General features: G+C 50.1%; 2 non-coding genes across 2 annotated transcripts; one reads left to right on the top strand and one right to left on the bottom strand.

Annotated features, from left to right (window-relative positions):
- Positions 1 to 6,728: 6,728 nt before the first annotated feature.
- LOC138241414 (U1 spliceosomal RNA) lies at positions 6,729 to 6,892 on the top strand. The gene has a single exon (XR_011190642.1). It is a non-coding gene; the product is annotated as a U1 spliceosomal RNA (small nuclear RNA).
- A 2,230-nt stretch (positions 6,893 to 9,122) lies between these two features.
- Positions 9,123 to 9,241, bottom strand: LOC138241777 (5S ribosomal RNA). Its single transcript, XR_011191056.1, has one exon. It is a non-coding gene; the product is annotated as a 5S ribosomal RNA (ribosomal RNA).
- Between the last annotated feature and the right edge of the window lie 4,067 nt (positions 9,242 to 13,308).

The following is a 13,308-nucleotide window of genomic DNA, read 5'->3' on the forward strand; positions in this document are numbered from 1 at the left end:
GGTATTTCAGTCAGTCAGATTCCATTGATCCCTGGAATGCATCTCATTGGTCTTTGTTGACAAGCAAGGCCTGTGTGGTAACAGGGCAATGCAAATTACGTGATATTGTAAATGAGGAACTACTAGTCCACTGTGCAGTTCTTGCTTCTTTAAGCTCACTGTTTCCCAATTTTTATTTGTAATACTTTTTTATTTTACTGTAATACTGTTTTTATAGCTAGGTGTAAAACTCTTTACTGGGCAAACTTGGGTGTTTGTCCAGTCTTGGATATATATCTGAACCTTTAACTGAGCTTTTTAAACATTTTTTTGGTAATCTCCCAGAACTGGTATCATTATTCACAATTCATTATTATTATTATTATTATTATTAGTGAATTTGGTATATTAACGCTCAAAGCGCTTTACAGTACCCGAGGAGACAAGTGTCATTCGTAATTCGCCACCGACACCGGGTGTTTGTCGCTGCAAAAGACAATTTCGAGGCAGCTAGAAGGTAAAGTCGCATTACCTACAAGATTCCGCAAACCATCGGCGACCCCTGCTGGCCGGGAGAGTAAAGGCTTACAGAACCTGGTATTCCCAGGCGGTCTCCCATCCAAGAACTAACCAGGCCCAACCCTGCTTAGCTTCTGAGATCAGACGGGAAGAAACGATACAAGTGAAGGATTGCTCGGCTCTCGGCACTTGAAAAGACCGACAAATGTCTCGTTCCCGCCGGAGCTGATTGTACCCGCATGTGTGGTGTCGTCCTCTCCCCCCGCCCCGCTGTGTTTGCTGTATTGTCTCTGAAGCCGGCCCCCCCGAGACGAGACGGGCTGTTCCTGTGCCCCAATTAACACTTTACAGGTGCCATTCCCCGGCATTGTGGCCATTGTCGGTGCTCACACGCGATAAGATAAGGCGGAGGAGAGCGGGGCATGCCCAGCGCCAGACATTCAAGGAGGGGGCAGTGCGAGGTGAGGTGAGGTGAGGTGCGACACGACACGCCGGAGCCCCGACGCTGCTAACGCGGAGCACTTGTTGGACTGGCATCGAAAGGACGTGTGCGCACGGAGCGAGCCTTCCCTGCGGCGGAGCGCGGGAACTTTCTCCCCCCCTCCCGCTGCAGGAGTTGTGTGCGCTGCGGCGGTGCCGAGAGAAAAGCACAGAAGGCAGCAGGCTCTGGAGAGCAGGTAAGAGACGGAGCCTTGTGGGCAGGCGAGCAGGCTCGTTTTTTGGGAAATTGCTGAAAAGGTTTGTTCGGTGTGTGGCAGGCGCACGTCGCGAGCTTGCGTGGCGATCTGCCGGCCTGGTGATATGTAAATGAGGCCGAATTGCATCCCGGGACATGCTGCGGATGCGAAATGGCGACTGCAGATGTGTAGGAAACGACGCGCTCGTTTTCTCGCTTTGCCCTCGCTTTTGAGTGTTAGTGTGGCGTGTGAGTGTGCGAAAGAGTGGGCCCGGCAGGAGGCGGTGGCGTGCGGGGCGAGGAGCTGGCCTAGGCTGCGAGTACTGTGCTGTGAGTGCGGGCCGCTTGCAGGGGCCTGTCCAACTCATACTTACCTGGCAGGGGAGATACCTTGATCAAGAAGGAGGTTCACCCAGGAGGTTCACTTACCTGGCAGGGGAGATACCTTGATCAGCCTGTAGGTGGAGTAGTTGGATTGTTTTTCTTTTGTTGGAAGCAGTGTTCGATTTGCGGTTTTTGAAATGGCAACCTTTGGATCCCGTAAGAATGCTGTACGTTTTGAGCTCTTGGATGACCTCTTCATGGATCGTATGCAGTTCAGCAGAAAAGTGTTACAGAAGGAACTTGGCTTTGAACCTCGGCACTTGGATTTCATCTTCGCTCTCCCAGGTCAGAAAGCATTTGAGGTTGTATTTGCTACCTATCCTCTGTTTGAACAATGCGTGGATGTGTTTGAGGCAAAAAGAGGGAAAGTTCCTGCACTTGAGAAGATCAACTTGCAGCCTCTGACACAGAGAGAGAGGAAAACGGTGCATGTTGTTATGTTCTCGGAACTGGCAAAGACGGAGGACATTCACACCTGGCTTAACCAGTACTGCACCGTCCACCATGGAACTGAGGTTAGAGATGTTGATGGTATAAAAACAGGAGCAAGGAAATTCGAGGTTCGCTTGCTACCGGACAGCGTAAATGGAGGCTTAAGGCACCTGCCCTCTACAATCCGGCTGGGCGCCTGCAATGGCTATGTGTTTTATGTGGGACAACCAAAGGTGTGTCGGCGCTGTGGTGCTGTGGGACACCTGGCATCGTCCTGCACTGTGAAATGCTGCAAGACCTGTGGCAAACAGGGACATTTAGCCTCTGACTGTTCAATGCTGCCAAAGTGCAATTTATGTGGCTCGGAAGGACACGTTTTTAAGAACTGCCCTCACGCCTACGCCAATAAACTCAAAATGAGAAAGGATGAGGCAGTGCTTGTTTCAGCCAAACCGGCCCGAAAATCCAAAGCAAACAACAAGTCAAACAAAGAACCCTTGTTGGACAAAGACTCTCAGCCTCCAGCCAGGATCAGTCCTGCTGTGGCTCCGGGGCTGGTGGAAGAGAAATCCACTACGCCCCCACAACCGCAGACTGCACCAGACAAGCACGAGGGTTTGAAAACCCCCGAGAACAGCGAGGACCCCTCCCCCACTCCTGCTCCTCAGAACGAGGGCCAGTGTGGGGCCCCCCGGTGGAGCGGGTCCAGCGAGGATACCCAGGATTCAGCGGAGCTGCTTTTCTCAGACTCTGCAAGTGCTACAGATGCCCTCCTCTCCTCCATCCAGTCCATCACGGAGGATCTGCAGCAGCTGGTGGGTGAGGGGGAAGAGGAGACTGGTGCATCGGCTGCACCCCTTTCCCCTCAGTGCTCCCAGGAGCTGGACTTGAGGAAAAGAAAAAATGACTCTGTTTTCTCCCCGAGCGAGGAGGAAGGAGAGCATGGCGATGGGGACAGCTGGAACCTCTCCACCCCTCCCTCTACCCCCTTCCTTGAAATGGACTCTGTGAACGCTTTTACTGCTGCCACCCTGATGAAGGCTCATTCAGAGGATGGCTGGCAGGAAATTGGTAAGAAGAAAAAGAAAAAGAAAAAGGTAACAGGTGAGACCGAAGAGAAATGTGTTTTGTAAAGACTGGTTCCACTTTCTTATGTAATATGGCTCTTAACATAATTTCTCTTAACACAAGAGGTATCAATGACAGAGTTAAATGCCAGTCTGTCTTTGATTACCTCCAGCAGAGAGAGGGAGATGTGTTGATGTTGCAGGAGTGTGCTTTAGCCTATCAAGAGAGGTATAAAAGTTTTGAAGATAGGTGGGATAAAGGGCCTTCTGTTTGGTCAGGGGACAATAACAACAGAGCCTCTGGCGTGGCCATTCTTTTCAAAGGATGGGCATTCAAATTGAAAAGTATTCAGAGGGTCATAGATGGCAGGTTGCTGTGTGTGGATGTGGAATGGGGGACCGTTAACCTGCGGCTAATCAATGTGTATTGCCCTACTGACGTAGGAGGAAGGGTGGAGCTACTCAAGGCACTCTCCCCCCTATTGTTATGCAGCACAGACGTGATAGTGGGAGGGGATTTTAATTGTATCTTAGAGCACACAGACAGGCAGTCTAGCTCGCCGATAAAATTGGATTCCAGCTCACTGGCCCTGCAAAACTTAGTTCAAGACTTTAAACTCTCAGACACATATAGATGTATATATCCCACAACAGCAGGATATACATGGTCAGGGAGGAATAGCAGCTCCAGAATTGACTATTGCTTTGTCTCAGAGAGAGTGAAAGTTGTTGGGGTCACTCTTCAGCCTGTCTTCTTCTCAGATCATCAGGCTTTAGGGTGTAGAGTGGAACTCCAGGGCGGGACTGTCTTTGGCCCAGGCCTCTGGAAACTCAACACAAAGCTGCTAGAGAACGAGGGGGTAGTATCCCGCTACAAGGAGAAACTATCACAGTGGCTGTCCTTGCAGTGTCTGTACGGGTCAGTAGGAGAGTGGTGGGAGGAGGTGAAGGTGAGGACAAAGGCCTTTTTCATGGCTGAGGGAAGGAAGGCTGCTGCCAGACGGAGAGGAGTGCTAGCCAGGAAACAGAGGCAGCTGCAGCGTCTCTACACGATGCTGCACAGTGGCTTCGATGTGCTCGAGGATATCGCCCTTTTAAAAAAGGACATCCGGAGCATAGCCGAAGAAAGTAGTCGAGGAGTGCTGTTAAGAAGCAGAGTGCAGTTCTTGGAAGAAAATGAGAAGTGTACTCGCTTCTTTTTCAGGAAAGTGGTAGGCTCCAAGACTGTCATGGAAAGTGTAGTTGATGAGGAGGGACGAGAGAGAACAGAGCCGAGTGCTATCCTCTCCTGCACCGAGGCCTTCTACTCAAGACTGTACAGCTCTACAGAGGTAAAGGATGAAGATATTCATTTTTTTACCTCAAAGCTAGAAAACATTTTGAGTGAAGAAGATAGGGAAGTACTTGAGAGGGTTTTGACAGTAGAAGAGCTGAGACAGGCTATGGAGAGCTTACAGAAGGGGAAAACTCCGGGTGCTGACGGGCTCCCTAAAGAATTTTATTGCACCTTTTGGGATCTGCTTCAGGATCCGCTACTGCTCCTATTCGAGGAAAGCTACAAGACAGAATTGCTGCCTGACTCCTTAAGAGAAGGCACTATCTCTCTCTTGTTTAAGAAAGGAGCAAAAAATGACATAAAGAACTGGAGACCCCTCAGCCTGTTAGGCGTGGACACTAAGATCCTGTCCAAAGCCCTTTTCCTGCGCCTACAAAATGTAGTGGCCTCACTGGTAGGGAAAGAACAGACTTGTGGGATAGCAGGACGCCTGATGAGCGACAACCTGGCCTTGTTGAGGTATGTCTGTCTGTACTCTGAGGATCGCTCCCTCCCTCTGTGCATTTTAGGTGTAGACCTAGAAAAGGCCTTTGACCGCCTAAACCGGCAGTACTTAACATCGGTACTTGAGCACATGAAGTTTGGCCCCATCATGAGAAAGTGGATTAACCTGCTGTACACAGGTAGCAACAGCAGAGTCATGGTTAATGGCAATAGATCACGCACCTTTGAAGTCTGTTCAGGGGTGAGGCAGGGCTGCCCATTATCCCCCTTGTTATTCGTTTTGGCTATGGAGCCCTTAGCCTGTGCCTTGCGCCAGGATCAGGCCATTAATGGGATACCAGTGCCTGGAAGTGGGGGAGGAGAGGTAAAGACATCTCTATACATGGATGACGTCACCCTGCTCCTCTCTGACAATGCCTCAATTAGCAGAGCTCTGCAGTGCTGTGATCGGTTCTCTTTGGCTTCCTCCGCAAAAATTAACACATCTAAGAGTGAGATTTTTTATCAGAACTGGAGGGAGCCAAAAGAAGGACATGATCTCAGGCTGCAAGAGAAGAGAATTAAGGTCCTGGGGGTGTATTTTGGAGAAGAGATGGGAACAGTAAATTGGCAGAACAAATTGCCAATCTTAAACAAAAAACTGATGCAATGGAAGGACCGAGACCTCACCATGACAGGGAAGGTGCTGGTCATCAAAGCCGAGCTCTTGCCTGTCTTGAATTTTCTGGCTTCTACCTTCCCAATCCCACACCGTGTTGCGGCGGTGCTGAGGAGATTGATGTTTCAATTTCTATGGGGTGGGAAGCAGGAAAGACTCAGAAGGGAAATAATGTACAGGCCGCTACCCTCAGGGGGGAAGTCTGTCCCAGATATTGCTACGAAGCTGCTGTGCATTTTCCTGGCCTCTGTGCTGAGAGGCTTTGCAACAGCACCTGCAGCGCGTACCTGGACTTATTTTTCCAGGCTCTGGGTAGGTAGGGAGGTGTTCAGAGTGTGGGGTGTCAGACCCAAGCTGGACGTCCCACTCTCTGACACATGCCCTGCAATTTATGGGACAGTTAAAAGTTTTCTAAGATCTCACCCAATTGGCCATATTCCCCTCCGAGATGTCAGCGTCCAAAAACTGGAAGATTTCGTAGCACCCCAGAACAATAGGCAGACCCCTGTGGGCATTTTAACATCAGCCCAAACAAGGAAGGTGTGGAAACACACATCCTCTAAATTTCTGTGCAACATTCACAGAGATTTAGCCTGGAGTGTCGTCCACCAGTGCTTACCGGTACGAACTTTCTTGTACCGTAGGGGCCTCACCCCCAGCCCTCGCTGCGTTAGGGTGGGCTGCGGCGAGGAGGAGACTGTGACCCATCTCCTGTGGTCCTGCTTTTTTGCTAAGGCCTTCTGGGCACAGTTTGAAGATTGGTTGCAGGCTCTCTCGCCCCAATTTACCCTGACCGCTGCTTTCATCATATACGGCATCTCTCCTGTCAAACTTCCCCCTGACGTGTTTGACAGGATCTGGGCCGTGGTGAACAGTGGGAAAGACGCCCTGTGGAGAGTGAGGAACATGGGGCTGTTCAAAGGCATCGAGGTCCCAGTCAAGGCAGCAGGTAGCCTGGCCCTGTTCATCACCCGAGAGAACTATTACCTCAGAGATCTGTGGAGAGAAGGGAGGGAGGAAGCAGAAAATCTGTGGGAAATAGAGGGCATTGGACAGTATCTCAAGAAACTGTGAAAAACATTATCATGTTTAAATAAAGAATGTGATTTGCACCAGAAAAAAAGAAAATTGTTGCTATGTAACTGTTACCGTGTCAAAATGTAATGAGATGTGATCATATATACTGTTTTAAGTATGTATATTAATGTAAAGCTTTCTGATTTGTGATTTCCTGTATTTTTTTGTGAAAAGGAAATAAAGTTCTTAAAAATCGGTTCACCCAGGGCGAGGCTCGGCCATTGCACTCCGGCTGTGCTGACCCCTGCGAATTCCCCAAATGTGGGAATCTCGACTGCATAATTTCTGGTAGTGGGGGACTGCGTTCGCGCTCTCCCCTGATGTGCTTGGTCCAAAATCAGATGCAACAGTGCGGGCGGCTTTGCCTTCAGCTGGGGAGCTGTGCCGGGTGCCGCTGAAGCGGCTTTCAAAGATGGGGGGTCACTGCAGAAACGCCCCGGGGTTTTTCGCGAGCACCGCCTGACAACGTGGTCCTCCTTTTCATGCCCGCTATTCTTCCGAGTTCTGAACTCGCTTCTTCCCTTTTTGTCTGCTCGCTCGGAATCCATCCCTGCTCATTTTGTGCGAGAATCTATGCTCTGTTGGATACAAAGGGCCTTGGATGGTTTTGAAGAATGTATTCGTCTTCTTTTAGACCAGCAGCTTCTAGAGTAGTGAATAGTCCTTACCCAGCAGAGCGTACTAGAAGAAAAATACACAAGGAATCCCTGAGACGGAGAAATGAATGATCCTGCAGACATGTTCTGAACATTTGCCCCTTTCGTCTCTTTCTCTATCACTTTGTTTCTAGATTTCCTTTCCTTTCTAGATGCCTTTGGAAGCACGGTATGAATGCTACAGCGGAACGTGAACGGATCTGTCCTCGGACCAGGTAACATGGGCTTCACATAGTGCTGCTAATGTGGTTTTGACGGCGGCATGATTCACCCACTCAAACCCACATTGATTCAGCTGTTTTAATGGTCCTGCAATTTATCCTCTTTTTTAAAAATGTTTCTTTATTAGCCCTATACAATTTCTTGCATTAGGAATTCGTCTTTTCACATACCCCAGCTTTTCTCCATGGAGACACAGACACACAGACAGGGAGAGGAGCTTGGGGTCAGAGCGCAGGGTCTGCCATTGTACGGCGCCCCTGGAGCAGTTAGGGTTCAGGGCCTTGCTCAGGGGCCCAACGGAGTAGGATTCCTCTGCCGGCCGCTGGTCTCGCGATCCCCTCGCACTCAGGTTCTGTTGTGCTGACTGGACCTCTCGGGCCGCAGCATTGTGGAAAGCCTTCAGCTTTTCTGTTTGGCTGTAGCTGTTGTAGAGGCGGTTCAACTGGCTCTCACCCCCCTAAGCCTCCTCAACTTAGTAGTAGAGACTTCTACCCAGCATGAGGGTTTCACAGCTACTGCAGCACAAGCCCTACAAAAAACAATCTTGTGCTTATACACGTTAAATGTTCACCTCGTGACAAGGTACTTCAATTGTGATCTTTCAGCTTGTCTGACCCTGGTGGTCTGGCTGACTTTTGCTTCTTCCGCTCTCTGTCCGGGTACAGTAATCCTTTATTGTTTCTCTCACACTCCATCAGTTTGACTTTGTAGTTCAGTCTGTTGCCCGTGTGTGTGTGTGTGTGTGTACCAGTTTGTAGTGCAATGTAACCTGACTACCTTACGTCCTGCACTCACAATATCATATATATATATAGAGAGAGAGATAAATACTGTATATCTTAAGAACAAAATCCAACACCAAAAGCTCTTCATGAGTCGTTATACCCCAGCATTGAAACCGAGTTCTTACCAGCATGCAACACATTGCTAATCCAACCAGAAGATCAAGGTGTGATGGTCAACTTGAAGTGCATGAAGTAGGAGTAAAACAATGGACCCCGAAGCAGGACCACAATTCGAAAGGAGTGGATGCCACTATTTCTCTTTTTTTCTCAGTTATAGGTCCATGGAAGCATTTCAAGCTAGTTACACTACTCCTCCTGAACATGAATTCCCTTTTCAAAGCGAGTCTTTTTGCCTGGGTACTGTATGCTAATGCTAAAGACAGTTCACCAATTTTCTGATTGTTGGGTTCTGTATCGGTGCAGGAATGTCCAACAGTGAATGGCTGTACCTCTGTTGTATCCGTGCTCGATGAACGAAATCGGTTATAAATGAATATATGTAATTTTTTGTACAAAAAACGAGTTGTTTATGGACTGACCTTCAATTGCAGATTTAGAGGCAGCTTCGATATTCGTTTTACAGCCGGTTTTTTTCATATGAATCACACGCATGCCATTCAAAGAGCCACTTTAGCGATTAGCAGATTGATCCATGTTTCTTGTGCATCTGAAGGGATGTGAGGGAGCTTCTCTTTCTGAACTGGCATGCCTTGGACTACCGTCGCGAACCCGTGTGCCAGTGAGTGTTGCTGAATGAAACAAAAGTGGGAAGATGGAAATGTTTGGTCTTTTCGTGAGCACCCCGGGAAATAAATGTCCATAGTCGAGGGTTTTTCCTCCCAAAGCCTACGGCACCAACGGCGACCCCTGCTGGCCGAGAGAGCAAAAGCTTACAGCACCTGGTATTCCCAGGCGGTCTCCCATCCAAGTACTAACCAGGCCCGACCCTGCATAGCTTCCAAGATCAGACGAGATCGGGCGTGTTCAGGGTGGTGTGGCCGTAAGCGAAAGCAACGGCGCCTGACTCGCTACTTGAAGCTGTGTGTGGCGGGGGCTCCGGGCCCCCCGGGCGGGACTCAAGGATCGTTCGTGTGCAACTCTTTGGAAAGGAGCTGCTTTCCAAATCGCATTGCATGCCTGGATGTTGGCGACTGTGCGACTGTGCTCCCGTGCTCCCTTCAGTTGCCTGGCCCTGCTCTTGCCCCGCACTGGAGCAGGACAAATAAACTGCACGGAGGAGCACCAGGCAAGACTTCACCAGACAAAAACCTCCGGTGCACAGCACACTGCAAACATTTCGGGGCTGTCGCGTGTTTATTTCAGCACATAAAGCACGCGGCGCCTCCGCCCTCTTGTGGCCTTGCGGCGTCAGAGCAAGAGGCTCCTTCTCGCTGCCCTTCCGCTGTGTTGCAGGGCCCCGAGAGGGAACCCGGAGCGCGCACTGATGGGTGACACCGCCGTGACTCTTTCTCGAGAGAGACGCCCTGGGATTTGGAACGGCCAAGGAGGGTCAGGACACCTCGGTTTGACGCCTCCCCCCGAAGGACGGCGCCTGTTTGTGCAGCAGAGTGTCGCCATCAGGAGGCTGGGGCATAAGAGGGCCACACAGCCCGCAGGGTGAGCGCTCCCTACTGGTCCCAGTCACACCTCTTGCAGGAGCAGCAGCAACCGGAGCTTTCCCGGGGGCCGGCCAGGCTCACACCTGCTGGGCTGCCGGGGGTGAGCCCAGTCGAGAGTCGCAGGGCGAGACCTAGTCACCGGGGAGAAACGCTACAAGTGAAGGATTGCTCGGCTCTCGGCACTTGAAAAGACCGACAAATGTCTCGTTCCCGCCGGAGCTGATTGTACCCGCATGTGTGGTGTCGTCCTCTCCCCCCGCCCCGCTGTGTTTGCTGTATTGTCTCTGAAGCCGGCCCCCCGAGACGAGACGGGCTGTTCCTGTGCCCCAATTAACACTTTACAGGTGCCATTCCCCGGCATTGTGGCCATTGTCGGTGCTCACAGGCGATAAGATAAGGCGGAGGAGAGCGGGGCATGCCCAGCGCCAGACATTCAACGAGGGGGCAGTGCGAGGTGAGGTGAGGTGAGGTGAGGTCCGACACGACACGACACGACAGGCCGGAGCCCCGACGCAGCTAACGCGGAGCACTTGTTGGACTGGCATCGAAAGGACGTGTGCGCACGGAGCGAGCCTTCCCTGCGGCGGAGCGCGGGAACTTTCTCCCCCCCGCCCCCGCTGCAGGAGTTGTGTGCGCTGCGGCGGTGCAGAGAGAAAAGCACAGAAGGCAGCAGGCTCTGGAGAGCAGGTAAGAGACGGAGCCTTGTGGGCAGGCGAGCAGGCTCGTTTTTTTGGAAATTGCTGAAAAGGTTTGTTCGGTGTGTGGCAGGCGTTAGGGAAATGGCACGCTCGTTTGCTCATTTTGCCCACACAAGTGTTAGTGTGGCGTGTGAGTGTGGGAGCGAGCCTACCCTGCGGCGTTAAGCGGAAAAAAGCTCTAGTGTTTGTTCGGTGTGTGGGAAGCGCATTTCTTGACTGTCGAGTTTTGTTTAGGCACATGAGACGTCCTGGGATTTTTAAGGAGCCGACCAGGCAGTGCTGGAAAGGACTTTCGGCCTTGTACAGGGACTAAAACTTTCTTTGCGCAAATCCATCCCCATCTCTCACTCACAGTGATTGATAATGGACAATCACCTCATTTGGAAAGTGTTTATTGCATGTTCGTTTCATACCTTGCTAGAATGTATGCCGAGTGCGGCACGTTTTCTGTTGTGAGCCCTTTTTTTTTGGAAATAGTTTATTTTGATAGAAAAAAAAATTACAATGGGAGTGAAAGTTTTTTTTTTCTTAATAAAGTTTATTGTGATAGAAGAATATTCTCAACGGGAGTGCCCTTCACGGAGGATCAGAAGGTCGGGTGAACAGGGGAATGGTCCCAGGTGGGAAGAGAGCCAGCAGGGGCAGGAAAAAGGGGAGCCAGAGGTGAAAGGTCAAGGGAGCACAGGAACAGTCAAGTCAGAGTGCACCACTACAGTACATTTCAAAGTATAGTACATTATATTTCACATTTCAGCATCAGACTATCCCTGTGACTTCTGTGGTGTAACTGGCAAACACAGCCACACTCTGTGTGGAATATTCAGGTTCGAACCCTGGCAGAAGTTCAAGCTGCTTTAAAAAAAAATGGTGCTGGTGCCTTGTCAAAGTATTTGGTTTTAACAAGTTGTTGCTTTAAGGTTTGGAGCCGAGGCGCTTTCAAGTAAAAATTAATTTGAGCGACCTACTCCACACATTCAAATTGACAAACAGCACTCGACAGAAGGAAGAAATAAAGTCGCTTCTGGCCCTATGGAGGCTTATTGCTGCCATCCAGGAAAAAATGTTTGACGTGCATCTTGTAATTACAGAGAAAGATCAACCCAGCCATGAGGTCTCTTCAGCACACAGGCACAAGGAGCTGGAGCAGAGGGTACAGAGAGGACTGGGAGAGCAGGAACTCTACAGGGAGCTGTGGAGGAAGGCTCCAGCTTTGTCTTCCTCCTCCCCCTCTTCCTGACTTTTGACTCAGAAAAATCAAGATGGGAGGGGGCATCAGGCCCCAGAATGGCTTGAACAGCCTGGAGAGTGGAGAAGGTGCCCAACAATCGCCGCAAGACACCAGAAAGGTTCCTGAAACTCTACAGGGAAGGCTTGCTCCGTGCGCACACGTCCCTTCAATTCCAATTCAACAAGTGCTCCGCATTAGCAGCGTCGGGGCTCCGGCGTGTCGCACTGCCCCCTCCTTGAATGTCTGGTGCTGGGCATACCCCGCTCTCCTCCACCCCAGATGCACCTGCATCTATCCAGCAGTCATATCACTCTGCAGCTCACAACTAGCAGCCAACTGAAGCTCAGCAGGTGTGAGCCTGGTCAGTACCTGGATAGGAGACCTCCTGGGCAAAACAAAGGTTCCTTCTGGAAGAGGTGTTAGTGGGGCCAGCAGGGGGCGCTCACCCTGCGGTCTGTGTGGGTCCTAATGCCCCAGTATAGTGACGGGGACACTATACTGTAAACATGCGCCGTTCTTCGGATGAGATGTAAAAGCAAGGTCTTGACTCTTTGTGGTCATTAAAAATCCCAGGGCATCTCTCAAAAAGAGTAGGGATGTTACCCACGGTGTCCTGGCTGAATTTCCCATCGGCCCTTACCAATCATGGCCTCCTTATAATCCCCCTCTATGAATTGGCTACATTACTCTGCTCTCCTCCCCACTGATATCTGATGTGTGGTGAGCGTTCTGGCGCACTATGGCTGCCGTCGCATCATCCAGGTGGGGCTGCACATTGGTGGTGGTTGAGGGGAGTCCCCATTACCTGTAAAGAGCTTAGAGTGGAGTGTCCAGAAAAGCGCTATATGAGTGTAAGCAATTAATATTATTCAATGAAATCTGTGCTAAACCTTTAATAAATGTTAGTTTAAATCACAACTTATGAGGAAACATCTGTAAATGTAGAAGGTTCAATGGTGTCAAAATGACGATTGACTTTCCCTCTGCAAGATGGGTGTTCAATATTGGTCCTAGAGGGGGGACTGTAGGATGTCTAGGTCTCTTTAAATCAGCACCACCTGAAGAGCTGGAATACACTATAAAAGTGGTTTAGGTAATCCAAGAGGATTTGCTTAGAATGAAAACCTGCAGATACACTGGCCCTCCAGGACTGAACACCCATAATCTGTGTGCTGTACAGAGAGGGCGTTTGTATACCCAGGGAACAGAACTGCATGGCATTGCAGAACTCGTTTGTTTTTCATTGAAGGCTGCATTGTGAAGCGTTTCTCCAGTGCTGCCCTCACTCCACCTCCCCAACTGCATCAGCTCAAGCAGACACCTGGCCGTAACGATCAGAAATATACAGCAGTGCTATGACTGTTTTCATAAAACCAAACATCTTCAGAAAACAATTTGCATTATTGTACATTTTACACTGAGTATGGAAGGGTATTTAAAAATGGTAGAAAAATCTGAGCTCTTGTCACAGTGCAGCAACACACTTTAGAGAAAAAAATCCTTTGAACAAAGCCTCCCACACATCTCT

Source organism: Lepisosteus oculatus, chromosome 1 (genome assembly GCF_040954835.1).
Source record: "Lepisosteus oculatus isolate fLepOcu1 chromosome 1, fLepOcu1.hap2, whole genome shotgun sequence".
NCBI lineage: Eukaryota > Metazoa > Chordata > Actinopteri > Semionotiformes > Lepisosteidae > Lepisosteus > Lepisosteus oculatus.